This window comes from Dendropsophus ebraccatus, chromosome 1, assembly GCF_027789765.1.
Source record: "Dendropsophus ebraccatus isolate aDenEbr1 chromosome 1, aDenEbr1.pat, whole genome shotgun sequence".
NCBI lineage: Eukaryota > Metazoa > Chordata > Amphibia > Anura > Hylidae > Dendropsophus > Dendropsophus ebraccatus.
This window is the reverse complement of record NC_091454.1, coordinates 195,202,462-195,218,027: the sequence shown is the minus strand read 5'-3', so window position 1 is coordinate 195,218,027 and position 15,566 is coordinate 195,202,462. Positions and strand designations below refer to the sequence as shown.

The 15,566-nt window shown below is 41.8% G+C and overlaps 1 long non-coding RNA gene across 2 annotated transcripts in view; it reads left to right on the top strand.

Moving 5' to 3' along the window:
* The window catches only part of LOC138783398 (uncharacterized), a 172,122-nt gene that overhangs the window by 94,333 nt on the left and 62,223 nt on the right, over positions 1-15,566 (top strand). The window contains exon 5 of one of the 2 annotated variants that reach the window (XR_011361691.1): positions 1,869-2,049. The exons of the other annotated variant lie outside the window; for it this stretch is intronic. This is a non-coding gene — a long non-coding RNA (uncharacterized lncRNA). Of the gene's footprint in view, positions 1-1,868; positions 2,050-15,566 lie in introns of those variants that run through there. 2 annotated transcript variants of the gene reach the window in all.

Below are 15,566 nucleotides of genomic sequence, written 5' to 3'. Positions count from 1 at the left end.
GGATTCTTCTCTCTCATCTGGGTGTCATTCCGTTATCTCTCCTCATCGCTGCAAGGATTCACAGCAAGTATTATTCTCAAGCTAATCCACCCAGCAACGCTATTTCTCTCATACTCCTACTCCCATCATCCGGCACGTATTCTCACAGCCTATGCAGCACCACTCCTGCTTTATTTGTCAAAGCCTGCTATATACCCGGTTGCATCCGGACAGAACTGTTGCTACTAGTTACTTCATCTATAATAAAACCGCTGTTACTGAACCCTGGCATTGGTGTCCACTAACTGGTGCCCTGACTAAGTGCAGCGAAGAATCGCATGCCCATCATCACCCGCAGATTCCTCAGACCGGCCCTACAGCTGTGCTGCCCTCAGGCCTATACCGTGACAAGTATACACCCTGCAGCTGCCCCGGTCATTGCCCGCTCATAACACCAGCACTGCGGAAGTGGCCCCCAGGGGCCAGGGCATCGCACTATTCTATATGGGGGGTGCACAGGGGGGCTATTCTATATGGAGGAGATGCACAGGGGGGCTATTCTATATGGGGGGATGCACAGGGGGGCTATTCTATATGGGGAGATGCACGGGGGGGGCTATTCTATATGGGGGGATGCATGGGGGCTATTCTATATGGGGAGATGCAGGGGGGGCTATTCTCTATTGGGGATGCAGGGGGGTATTCTATATAAGGGTACGTAGGGGGGGCTATTCAATATGGGGATGCAGGGGGGCTATTCTATATGGGGGGATGCAGGGGGGTATTCTATTTCTTTTTCCCCACATGGTTCTGCACAGCAGAAGGTTAGGGGGGAGGGGGATGCGGGGACTTGATCTTGGGTGGTGGGCCCAGTCCACAGCTGTGCCCAGGGGCCCATAGTTTTGTTAAGACGGCCCTGTCCCACCCTACTGTAACTATGGCAGTGCTAGCGTGGTGTTCATAGTACAGGATAGATAATGTCATAGTGCCCTGATTTGTGCAAAATTGTGGGGGAAAAAAGCTGTGATTTTTTGCAAATCATGACGGAAGTGTAGCCAGGTGACAGTACACCATTTAAAGTATAAGTTTTTTTGGTTGGCCATGGGCCCCCCAGGAGCTCAGGGCCCAGGGCTTCAGCCCGAAACGCATCTATTATAACCCGCTACTGGTATACAGAACTGATACCCTCAGGAAGCCACAATCAATAGCAATAAGCATATCTGCATGTTTTCTTCCTCCCAGTTTCATCTACTTTACCACCATTTTTTTATATTTTGGTAATTTCTGCACAATATCGCACTTTATTTAATGCTTTGTATTTGATATATATACACACATCAGATTTGTGGATTTGCCATCTTTACTGTGGCTTTCTCAGCTTGCTATTGGTGGGTGTATTCTCTATACTACTAATGTTAAATGTATAGAACATATCTAACATATCTATTCATCTTATGACTTAGTAGCCATTCTTGTACTTTGGGAATATGTTGAATGTATTTTTTTTTACATTTGGTCATGTGCACATTTGTATAAAACTGATGCTTTGATCTCGTTGCCTCTGGTTGCATTTTTTCATTTGCATACCACCTCTGCCTTTTTTTTGGAGTCTGATCAGACATGCTCCATCTGCTACTACCTTTTGCTAATTGTCCAAATGTCGGTTTGGGGACAGATGGAAGGGTCAGAACTAATCCTGGAGGGGGTTGATTAAGGGTTTCTAAAGGGCCTTCACATGGTGATGAATAGAGATGATCGAACATCAGCAAATCTTAGGTTCGATCGAACTCGAACCTTCACGAACTTTCATTTCATTTTTTCAACCTTCTTCATTTGATTCCCGATGCCTTACCGTTACCTAAGTAATAGGCTGTATCCCTGTTTTCCAGGCAGTACTAGGCTTTGCTCCATCTTCCCCACGGAACAGTAAGGCATCGGGAATCAAATGAAGAAGCTTCGAGAAGGTTCGAGTTGGATTGAACCTAAGATTTCCAGATGTCTCATCTCTACTGATGAATTTTGGATAAAGAGCTCATAGCATAGAGGATGAACTCTGAGGGCTGGATGAAGGCTAAGGTAGTTTTATCACATGAACATTAGTTATTCACTGTGTTCATGAGAAGAACATTACTCAATTCCTTCTGCCCTCACTGTTGATTAAATGTCACCCTCAATATAGGCTGTCAATTTCTCCTGGGTCAAAAGGGGTTTCTGCCCTAGAACTAATATAGTAAAACTATATCATAGGTGGAGGCCTGTTACAGTATCTCCCCTGGAGCTTAAAGTGTCACTGTCACTTCACAAAACTTTTGACATGTCATAGAGACATTTCAAAAGTTTTGATCAGTCTGGGTCTGAGTGTTCACACCTGTACCGATTGGGAGATAGAGCCAGGAGAAGACTGTGCTAAGTGCGGTCCTCTCCCAGGTCAGTCGGGCTGAGCTCCATAGAGCTCCATTACAAGTTCAACTGATCACCGTGACACAGATCTGGGAGAAAAAAATTCTCATATCTGTGGCACCATTTCTTAAGCCTGAAATCTTGTATACCAACAGAGGAGTGACTTGTAGATCCTGAGTAGCGTTGAGCAGACTAGCCAAACTGTTTGCACTGGGCAACATTCTCCGAACCTGAAAGTTTTTGATTCTCCGCAGCTGGAGAAGTTGAATGCTGCCCTAGGTAGTCCTGGAAAACATGGAAACAGCCATAGGCCATTGGCTGTATCCATGGTTTACTGAAGCTCTAGGATAGCATCCAACTCCTCCAGCCACCAGGACTGAAACGTTGAGCGATTGGGTTCGGAGAACGTTGCTCAACCCAAACGTTGCTCTACCCCAAAACTTTTGACGTCTCTATGAGATGTCAAAGGTTTTGCAAAGTTACAGAGACTTTAAAATTTGTGTTGAGGAGACCTGCCCTACTGTTTGGGTTGAGCAACATTCTCCGAACCCAATCGCTTAACGTTTCAGTCCCGGTGGCTGGAGGAGTTGGATGCTATCTTAGAGCTTCAGTAAATCATGGATACAGCCAATGGCCTATGGCTGTATCCATGTTTTCCAGGACTACCTAGGGCAGCATCCAACTTTTCCAGCTGTGGGGAATCAAAAGCTTTCGGGTTCGGAGAATGTTGCCCAATGCAAACAGCTTGGCAAGTCCGCTCAACGCTACTCAGGATCTACAAGTCACTCCTCTGTTGGTATACAAGATTTAAGGCTTAAGAAATGGTGCCACAGATATGAGAATTTTGCTATTGGATAAAGCTGAAAAATTTGCTGAGGCTATTATAATTTGGTGTCAAAGACGTTTGACTTTTATGAGGATTACAAACCGAGTGCAGGGAATAAGAGCGGACTGTAAAACATAAAAATCAGCTTATTCTGAGTTACAATGTTATACAGTTTGACCTCCAATGTAAAGTTTCGGAGCACTTGCTGGCATAGACAATAAGGCTTGGTTCAGCTGTCAGCGTAAAGCAGGACACACATTCAACTTGGATTAGCCGCGATGCCAGGAGCAAATCTCTGTAGTGAGGAACATTTTATCGAGGTGATCAAACAACTTGATGAAAAGAGGCCCTTTTCCAACTGAGCAGCTGCAAACTTTTCATCTCTGGACCGGCGAAAAAAAAAAAAAAAACTTGTCAGATTAAAACAGGGTATTAAAAAGAATGGCTGGGCAGTTCCGAAGTTTGTAGAGTTGACGGCAAGAAAATGTTGGAATGTCAATCAAAAATTAAACCAGACAGATCGTACGAAGCAGAGGGCTAGTAAAAGTGACAAGCAGATTATTGGAAATCAAAGAGAGTGCATGACTACGATGGGATCTGGCTTGGTCTGATGCTTCTAAATGATGGCGACCTGGCAGGATACATTCACGAGATAACAGTCTGTAATTATAATAGTATTAGTAGTGAAAATGCTCTGTCATGTAACACTGTTCTCGAGGCTGCTATAGGGCCCTTGCAGAGAGGAGGTTTGCAAGAACTCGAACAGGAAGAATTACCTGGAATACTAGGTCTCTGTCATTAAAGTAAATGTACCTGTCACCACACCCGGCCAATATAGCACTGTGCTCAGATACCCAATAAATTAGTCACTAGGTATAGATGACAGTAAGGGCCCTATTCCACTGGACGATTATCGTTCAGATTATCGTTAAATCGTTCGAATCTAAACGATAATCGTTCGGTTGAAATGCAGTTAACGATTAACGACCGAACGAGAAATCGTTGATCGCTTTAAAAGACCTGGACCTATTTTTATCGTTGCTCGTTCGCAAATCGTTCGCGTTGAATAAGACATCGTTCGGTCGTTCGCAATAGATACGAATGCAATAGCGAATAAATAGCGAAGAAAAAAACGATCGCAATTACGATCATAAGTAACGATTATCGTTCAATGGAAATGAGTGAACGTTTTCAGGTCTTTCGCAATAGTGGTCGTTTGAGATCGTTAATCGTTAATGATATGCAAACGATAATCGTTTGGTGGAATAGGGCCCTTAGGCTGGACATAAAGGGTATGGATTTGGTATTAGGATAAGAGTGTAGCTGCCGATGCTTCCCAGCTCTCTATTGTTCCCTATTATGGACCCTAAAGCTAAATCCTACTCTTGGTTGTAGTTCTCAACCTTAATAGGCTGGGTTCACACTACGTATATTTCAGTCAGTATTGTGGTCCTCATATTGCAACCAAAACCAGGAGTGGATTAAAAACACAGAAAGGATCTGTTCACACAATGGTGAAATTGAGTGGATTGCCGCCATATAACAGTAAATAACGGCCATTATTTCAATATAACAGCCGTTGTTTTAAAATAACAGCAAATATTTGCCATTAAATGGCGGCCATCCACTCAATTTCAACATTGTGTGAACAGAGCCTTTCTGTGTTTTCAATTGACTCCTGGTTTTGGTTGCAATATGAGGACCACAATACTGACTGAAATATACGTAGTGTGTTCTCCAGCAAAAAAAAAATTCTTTCAAATAAGCTAGTGCCAGAGATTTGTAATACTTCTTCTGTTACTACTTAATTACTTCTCTTTAAAAATGTCCAGTCTTCCAATACTTATTAGCTGCTGTATGTCCTGGAGAGCAGGAGAGGTTTTCTATGGGGATTTGCTACTGTTGTGGACAGTTCCTGACATGGACAGAGGTGGCAGCAGAGAGCACTGGGTCAGACTGAAAGAAATATACAACTTACTGCAGGACAAATATTAATTCAGAAATCTGGCACTTTATTTTTAAGGCTATGTTCACACTATGTAAAAGTACGGCCGTTGTTGCCATCGGAACATTGCCTACATTTCTATGGGATCCCGGCCGGAGGTATACACATCGTATACGCTCTGTCCGGGATCCCGTGCGACGCCGCAAATAACTGACAGGTCAGTTTTCTGTGGCCGCAATTCAATGAATTGTGGTCGTAGGAAACCCTGTCAGTTCACACAATGAAGCGAGCGGCTCCGGACGCTTGCTTCATTGTGTGCTGTGGGAGGTTCTGATGCGGGCGCGCGCTGATGCGGTTGTCAGAGGTAGGACCAGTAGTACCTATCCATCGTAACGTGATAGATTTACGTGCACGAAACAGGGATCCGCATAGAAAAATAATCCTCACTTAAGTCACCAAAAAGACACACAGTAGGGTCAAAGGGTGCTTGCATCGGGCACATTGTCGTAAGAACATCAACCAATTCCCTCCAACAGGGACAGGCCCAAAACATGTGGCAGAAATCTGCTGACTCCGTCTGGCACTTCGGCCTTGTGGTTGCGGGGATCCTACCCTTGTAGACGAACTGGGGTTAAGTATCTTTATCATGGGTCTCCAAACTGCGGCCCTCCAGCTGTTGCAAAACTACATTTCCCATCATGCCTGGACAGCCAAATCCAAAGCTTCAGCTGTCCAGGCATGATGGGAGTTGTGGTTTCCCAACAGCTGGAGGGCCGCAGTTTGGAGACCCATGGATTATATACTATGTACAATTGCGTTAACTTATTATTTACCGAGGGTGAGACCTGTAAATGTGACTCTAACATGGTGTCATAAGTATCGTCCGACATAACAGGAATATCCTCTCGCCACCTGTCTACCGCTGGGAGAGGAGTAGCTCCGTCCATGCTTACTTTCTACATGCTGCTCATCTAGCATGCTTACGTAGATTACATGTCCAATCCTCTCAAGTGCTCCTATGCACTTGTGGCTGAAATCTATGAGACCTCCAGAATAGCTCTTTATTCTGAATAAATAAGTCTGGTTCTCTGTTTCATACTATTTCCATATAAACTCATTACATGTTCTCCATTGCGTACAGAGCTCACCCCTTGAAGAACCTCATCTTTCATTCATTCTATTTCAATCTGAGTTCCTCTATTGTATTACTCGTCCATATTATCATCATATATTAGTCCGCAGCAATACCCTTAATAATACGCATTCACTCCAGGCAGAAATTAGATTATTAGTCATGAATGTTTTTTTTTTTTTTTTTTTAAATAAAATGGGATTTTGCTTTGTCTGTCTTCTTGCTTTAGAATGTCTAAAATGCTGTCACTTTTTTTTTTTTTTTTTTTTCATTTTCTTTCAGGCATGAGATAAAAGAAAACTGATAGGGTACGGCTCTGCAAAAGCGGCAGAATCTCCATTGGGAAAATAATGTAGTTATTTCCCTAAAGATAATATTGATGGCAGTGATAATAGGGTTTACATGCTATTTAGGCAGATTATCTGGATTTCCAGACCATCAGATGCTAGATTAATAGAACATTACTGTTTGCTATAATCTATATTTATTCATATAGTTAGAAAGCTCTGCATAGCATTATTACAATAGTGCACCATCCTACCTAGATTTCATGGGACCCAATGCAAAATCTGTAACCACGTTGTACAGTATATGATAAGTTTGGTGTCCATCTAAAGGGGTTTTGTCACCATAGACATACAGGTTAAGTGTCTCATAGTGGGGGGTCTGACCACAGGGATACACTGCAAACTTAAAAACATGCAGTACAGTGCCCCCACCATAATCAGACACGTATTTTCTATCATATACGAGATATACAAGATAAGTGTATATGGTGGCTTAAACCCCAATTGACCTTTGAGATCTAGAGGCAACTTCTTCTTCTGCTTTCTCTATAGCTACCCCCCCCCCCCGATTGCACCACATTCTTATAGTGTCACTGTTGTTATAACTTTCAAAATCTAAATGAACAGTAAATGTGAAATAACGCAAGTTTGCTATTTACATTCATAATTTTTTTTTGTTGTTATCATGCTGTAAAACAAAGCTGTACTTACCAGAAATCCAGGTCCAGTCTCCTGAAGGCAGACTTTCTGACTTGTGCTGGTTGTAAAAAATAGACTAAACACAGGTATTCCAGCCAGTACAGAGAGTCACGGCTCAATGTGTCCATCAATCACATGACTGCCTTCTCTCTGTGAGCGCTCAGATGGCCTGGGATACACAGGACTTCCTGTTTTCTGACTGAGAAAAAAACTGTCAGAAAACAGGAAGTGCTGTGTTTTCCATGATATCACACACAAAAAAAAGAATGTAAATTGCAAATTTGCTTTATATCACATCTACTGATGATTTAGGTTTTGAAAGTTTGAACAACAGTGACACTTTAAGGTCCTCATATACTTTACACTGTAGTAGCGACAGATCTGGTCATCAATCTAAGGTGTGTAGGGCTGTCTAGAACAGCCACCTTCAGATGTCGGTGGTGATAGTGGTCGGCCGTAATGGAAAATCATGGCCAACTCCCTTGTTCAGAGAAAGAGAGAGAGAGACCGAGACACAATTAAACAGATTCCTACTATTTGTGAGCATATCTTTAGTCTGCTTACCTGTCCGCGCTCCCATGGTGTCTTCCTTTGGTATCGCCGGTGTCCCCCACTGACTGCTTAGCTCATCCAATCACTGGCCACGGTGCTATCCTGTCTCAGTCAGTGATTGGCTGAGCAGGCTGTCACTCCCAACATAAGTTCATCTTGGAAGTGGAAGCGCTGCAGTCAGTGGGGGGGGGGCATAGGAGATAACACAGGAGGACACCGGGGGAGCGCAGACAGGTAAGCGTAAGCTTTATTGTTTTCTACATAACAGCAGCAAGATATGAGAAGTTGCCTAAGGCATACAAGTTCAAAAGCTTGTATACTGCACACATGATGTCACAGAACATATATGATGATGTAATATGATGGCACGTGGATAATGCAAGCAGTGATGCTACAGAAGAAGGATAATGCACTGGGCTGCAGGTCCATATAATGCACCTTATATCTGGCCCTTGTAATTGTGGGGTCTCACTGTCAGCTCTACGTCTGCCCCCCTGCATTTCTGTTTTTATTAGGATAGAAAATGACATGCCCTTTAAGTGACGGCTAGGCTTGAGGTGGGAGAACTAGTGTGTAAGATGCAGAGGGAACTGTTAGGATACTGACAGTGATAGGAGCCAGAGGCAATTTAAAATTTTTAGACAGTGGCACAGATTCCGGTTGCTATGGTAACCTGGTTTTGTTATGCCCCTGCCTTATGGAATTTTGTATTTGATGCTAATTTAACATATAAGTGGAAATATACCTTGCTGGCAACGAATTACGAGGTGTGCCTAGTTATTATGCTTACTCCATCACTGTCTGGTGGTGTTTTATCCTTATTGAAGCATTAGGTTAAAATACGGAGGGAAAATTCAGCTCAATTAAAGGTTACTGATAGAATGCCTGAAAATGGCTGTGTATAAATACAGAGCGTAGCCCGGGATAAATGGACAAACAAGTAATTGAAATAAATAGCTGTGATTTGTATATTCACCAAACATAAAATAATGGGAATAAATGACTCAACGTACTTATTATGTCGGGAGAAAATAAATGAAATAACAAGGCCCCATAAATAACAGATTTACTCCAGTTATTTCTATGTTATTTGTATATTCCAGAAAATTATTCGGCACGCGCCGTCCATACCGATACTGTGGGGTATCTGCATGTATTGATGGTTTGTGTGTTCTGTTCTTAAATTAGAGGAACAGTATGAGCCGTCGTGTGAAGGTATTTATAGGGCCCATTTGTTATGTTTAATGGCGTCATATTTTAAGGTGTATTAATTCCTGTTTGGGAGGTTTGGAGCTGTAAATGAATCTAGGGGCAGTCACTACATGTGTTTTAAGAGGTTTATGTAAAATTGTCAACATTTTTTTTCCTCTTGTGCTGGGTTGTGGAACCTTGGGCGGTCCAGCAAAACTACAATTTCCATAATGCCCGGACAGCCCAGGGATGATGGGAATTGTAGTGTGGCAACAGCTGGAGGGCCCAAGGTTCCCCATCCCTGCTCTAGTGTATCTAATATAATCTATAATCCAATAATATCTATAGTCTTAGAGGAAATCTGCTTTAGGTTTTAAAGGGAAGGTGTCATCAGAAAATAGACCTACTGTTTAAATCATTTTTTTATGGTAAACGTTTTTTTAAAGAATTTTTTTCTAATTCTCTATTTTATTATCTATGTTATAAAATGATCTATAATAATATAAAATAAATCTTGGGTTTTCATTCTCACCTCTGGGGCAAAAAATAAGCTGAGATTTCCTGGTCTGTTTGTAGTGATAAGAGGAGTCTGCTGTAGTGATGAGCGAATACTGTTCGATCGAATAGATATTCGATCGAATAGTAAGGTATCGAAATTTATCGAATAGTTCGCCGACTATTCGATAAATATTCAATAAGCGTTCAAATGCCCCAGCTTCCGGTTTTTACCTCCAAGTGGTCAAATAGATGTTTTTCAATAATCGAATACTTGTTCCCATAGACTTTAATGGGATTGAATATTTGATCGAATATTCTAATATTCGGGAGATATTCGTACGAATATCGAATATTCGAATATTTCACTATTCGCTCATCACTAGTCTGCTGTATAGTGATCTGTACAGCATTGCAGCAACATGGGACACCAGTAGATAGATAGCACCAATACAATACAGCATCAGCTCCCTGTGAAATGACCTCTTCAAAGGTCACAGAGTGCACTCAGTAATGTTTCACATTCATCTCAATGGGACAGACTGTGTCTATTGTCCTCTATGTCTATGAGTCTTGCTGTAAAGCATTTCTGTTGCTGTTAAAAAATAGCTCAGGCAAGATGGCAGCCCCTATAACAGTGTACATAAAGTGAAATAAGGAAAAAAAATTACACTCAGAAAATAGTAACAGATTAGAATAAAAGAACACTGTTTAGTATTTGACTGATCAGTAAAAGAAAATCTAGGTGACACATTTCCTTCAAATTAAAGATCCTATTTTGTGTCTGATAATTAACTCCCCCCCCCCTACATTGCATTATCACATTTTTATAGCAAAAACAAACCAAAACAAAAAAAATCCCCAAACTGATTAAAAAAAGCCAAAACAAATTTACAAGATGGTTGTGAAAAGTGGGAAAACAACTGAAATCATACTAATATATCACCATACTCTGTACATGTCACTGGTGTGCACAAGTAATATAAATTGTACTTCTTTATTGGTCCTTAAAGACCATAAAGATGGTGCCCCGGGTAGTTATTAGGTTTACAAGTTTGCCTCCATATTTACGGGCTATGGATTGGTTAATACACATTTCCATATAGTGTCCCTTGCTTGGTATTCTCTAATATTTTTTTTTTTCTTGACAACATTCCAGCAATCAGTATTCAAAAAGGTCTCATTAGAGCCTGTGAGAGATGGTCTTCGGAAGGTCACATAATAGAGCATGACAATGCAATTATAGTTCCTGCAATAAAGGTCATTCTTACCCATCATACTAATTATCTTGACAGAGTTGCGTTCATACTGTTTCTTTTGCACTTAATGTATGGTGGAGTCCTTGGTGCCGACTTACTAATGTGCTTCCTATTCATCTCTGCTGGGAGTTATGAGGGAAAAAAATGTCCTACGTACCGGAAATGTTTTTACTCACCTCATCTAACTCCAGCAACAAGTGCTTGAAGTATATCTGCATCTGATTGTTCGGCAATTGCCTCCTCTGCTTACAAAATCAGGCTTGTGGGATCTGACCTTTCTGGGTCTGGTCTTGCTGGTCACCACGGCCAACTGCAATTAGTTGTCATAGATGCCCCAGTGAAGACGAGCAGCCTGGTGGCCTGTGTAAAGGTCAATCAATCTGCCATTCTTTGCCAGCAGACTGGTTCCAACACTAGTCTGACTTTCCTACTTGTTCTGATAATTGTCAGTTCCATTCCTGACTATGGTTCCATCATGTCCTCTGGCTTGTTGCATCCTTGTTGACCTCTGTTTGACTCTGTTCCTGATTACCATACTGCACCAAAAACACAACAGCCAATAACTTTGACTATTCTGGGGACCACAACGTGAAAAAGTTGACAGGAAAAGTCTAGAACTAGAGATGAGTGAACCTCAAGAACGCTTGAGTTCGTCCTGAATCCAAAAGCTCTCCATTTAATTACCAGTGGCTAAAGAACATGGATGAAGCCATGAAGCTGCCTGGAAAACCTGAATACTGTCATACTATAGGCTGCATCCAACTTCAGCCATCGGTTATTAAAAACAGAGTATTGGGGTTCAGACGAACCCGAATATGTTTGAGGTTTGCTCAACTCTACTGAGGACCATTGGCTCTGCTTTAAAGTGCTACTCTGGGCATTCAGTTTATATATATATATATATATATATATATATATATATATATATTGCTGGAGCTAAACAGAAAATTAAAACCAACCCAAAAACACTCCCTTGAGGGTCCTCAAGGGGGCATGATTTCAGGTATCAAAAATGTGGCGCAAAATTATGTTGCACATGAAGCCACCGAATAGATGGTTTAAAGTTGGCCTAATGGTCCCCATAATTCTGTTGGACAAAACTGTAGTTCACAATGGAAAATTACCACCCCAACCCCTTTATTTTTGAGGGGGAAAAGCACAGCTAGAGCTCTCTGGAATGCGACTTACCCCCCCCCCTTACCAATAGAGAACATAGGAATGTTTGACCTTGCCACAATGTTCCCATGTATTCTGAGAATGTTAGAGGTAACAGTTATTGAAGGTTTATGGCCAACTTAAAGCAAATGTACCACTAAAGCCGGCCCCCAGTGTGATGATCTCCCACTGATGATTTCACACTGGGGGCTGGCAGGCCTACCCCCAATGCGCCATGCCTGGGAACTGAGTGGCGGTTCAACAAAAGGACCATGACACCAGCATGGCCGCTCCGGTCTGTTCATGTAAAAAAACAAAAAAGGGATGTATCCAGTGGTACGTTCGCTTTAAGCATGTTGCAAATCCATCCCCACTTTGGTCTTTATTTATCGCACATCATTGCTGGGTGACGGGGTATCTCTTTATATGGTGATTATGTATAGACACCATGGCATTTGCTCTATGCTGCTATCAAAATGCTTCTATATCCTGATATTTCTTCAGACTTTCTTGGCAGCGCAGTAATAAAATAACAGGGCTGTTTTTAAAGGACTGAAGGTCCCAAGGATGCAATACCGGTTTTGCAGAAAAGATATGGCTGATTTTACAATAGGTGATAAAGGCGAGCAGGACAAAAAAACAAGTTCATGTCCACTCAAAGCTATTAATTCCTTCTCCAGGATCATGAAAGATTTTCTGACAGTATTTCCTGAAATTTATAACCCAGGTTCAATCACGTAATGGTAGGAGAAAGACAAAAGTGTTCCATCATAGAGATTAGAGCCAGCAGATAGAACCCAGGAGTGTTTTTATTTGACCTCCTGGGACCCCCTGTACTACAGTCAAGGTTGTGATATCTTTAATGGGCCTACATATCAAAACAGAGCGATCTTGTGATCTATCCGTAATGTGCGCTGCAGGGAACTCATCGGTAGATCATTTGCTTATCTAAGACATTAGAGATACATGGGACCTTTGTGTTGAAAATATCAATTTACAAGATTGTAGCTAATACATGCAATGTGTACATAATTATTAGGGGCACTGAATCAGGTATGATAAAGGGTGATCTATGACCAAGGTGTATTATAGTGTACTGTGTGCTGCTGATGAATTTCAACGTGGAAATACAATATACTTGGAGTCATAGAAACATAGAAGATTGTCGGCAGCAAAAGACCACCTGGTCCATCTAGTCTGCCCTTTTAGTATTTCCCTACTTATTATCTTAGAATAGATACAGTATATGTTTATCCCGGGTAGGTTTACATTCCCTTACTATAAATTTACCAACCACATCTGCTGGAAGTTTGTTCCAAGCATCTACTACTGTTTTAGTAAAGTAATATTTTCTCCCATTGCTTCTAATTAGAGATGAGCGAACCGGGTTCGGGTTCCAGTCGATCCGAACCCGAACGTTCGGTATTTGATTAGCTGGGGCTGCTGAACTTGGATAAAGCTCTAAGGTTGTCTGGAAAACATGGATACAGCCAATGACTATATCCATGTTTTCCACATAGCCTTAGGGCTTTATCCAACTTCAGCAGCCACCGCTAATCAAATGCCGAAAGTTCGGGTTCGGATCGACTCGAGCATGCTCCAGGATCGCTCATCTCTACTTCTAATCTTTCCCCCAGATAACCTCTCACTGTGTCCTCTTGTTCTTGGGTTCAGCTTTTTACTAAAAACACTTCCCTCCTGAACCTTATTTAGTCCTTTAAAGGGGAACTCCGGATATAGAAAACTTGTTTTCTATTAAAAGTACATTAAAAGTTATATAGATGTGTCTATACAATGTATTACCGTATCTGTGCGGTTCTGCCACACTGGTAGCTGATAGAAATTCAGGAAGTAAAAAAAAAGGCCTTTGTGCCTGTCAGGACAGGGATGTACGGACAAGACAAGACAGTGGGCCCTAGGTCTTAACCCACCCACTGTCCCTACCTACTTGCCTCAGTCGGCCCTAGGCAGCTGCGGACAACCACGAAGGCGTTCCCTACGCTGTATATGTGGAACAGAAAACAGGACAGACAGACAAACACAATATAGAATAGTGAGCAAGCCAAGTCAGAACCAAAGGAGCAACGCAATACAAAATCAGACGGAAGGTCAGAAAACAAGTCGAGCAATCAGAGGGAATTAGGAAGGGAATAAACACAGGGAAGCTGGGATCCAGGTATGAACCGAAATAGCCAGCAGAGAAGTGAGCAGCTAGCTGTTATTTATCCAGGATCAGAGGCTAGGTCCAGCAGCTGATTGGACCAGCCCTGATCCCAGCACCAAGTTCATCTGAAACATTCAAATCCTGCAGAGCTCTGGTTAACTCCTGTATTGCTGGATGAAAAGCAATCGGGTGTGTCACAACAAACCAGGCCCAGTTCACACCAGGCTACTGCACATTCCTGACATGTGCCAATTCACTGTCTCCTGCTCCAAATGCTCTCCCCCTTAGGAGACAAATCTTCCATGCATCTGTCTCACATTGTGTGTGTTTTCTGAGCACAGGCTGATGATGCAGACAGGGGGCAGAGCGTGATGTCACAGGAGGCTTGGCTGGATCCCCCAATCCCCTGAGTGATTCACCATCTCTGACCAGCCAGAAACAGGTGCAGCACTAATTTTACTGATTGTGATGGGTGGGGCACTGTGATGATCAGCTGAGAAAAAAAGCGTTGCATTCTGGGAACTGCTCAACCAGCAAGGACAGAAACACAACAAATGGATTTTTGGTAGTTTCAAAACTGGGATAGACATGTAAGTAATGCTTTTTGCTTCTGCAGAAGTTTAATTTTTTTAACCTCTACCTGGAGTTCCCCTTTAACATACTTAAAGGTTTCGATCATGTCCCACCTTTCCCTTTCTTTCCTCCAGACTATACAGATTCAAATCCTTAAGTTGTTCCTGATATGGTTTATGCCTCACACCCTCCACTATTTTTGTAGCCTATCTTCGGACCCTATTTTATCAATGTCCTTTTGTAGGTGAGGTCTCCAGAACTGGACACAGTATTCCAGATGTCATGTCACTAGAGCTTTATACAGCAGGATCACAGTCTGCCTCTTCTGGTTGTACCTCTAGCTATACAGCCCAGCATATGATCATATATATACAGCACAGCATACCAATATATATATATATATATATATATATATATATATATATATATATCTATATCTATATACAGCCCAGCGTATGATTATACACTACCGTTCAAAAGTTTGGGGTCACATTGAAATGTCCTTATTTTTGAAGGAAAAGCACTGTACTTTTCAATGAAAATAACTTTAAACTAGTCCTAACTTTAAACAAATACACTCTATACATTGCTAATGTGGTAAATGACTATTCTAGCTGCAAATGTCTGATTTTTGGTGCAATATCTACATAGGTGTATAGAGGCCCATTTCCAGCAACTATCACTCCAATGTTCTAATGGTACAATGTGTTTGCTCATTGGCTCAGAAGGCTAATTAATGATTAGAAAACCCTTGTGCAATCATGTTCACACATCTGAAAACAGTCTAGCTCGTTACAGAAGCTACAAAACTGACCTTCCTTTGAGCAGATTATGTTTCTGGAGCATCACATTTGTGGGGTCAATTAAACGCTCAAAATAGCGAGAAAACGAGAACTTTCATCTGAAACT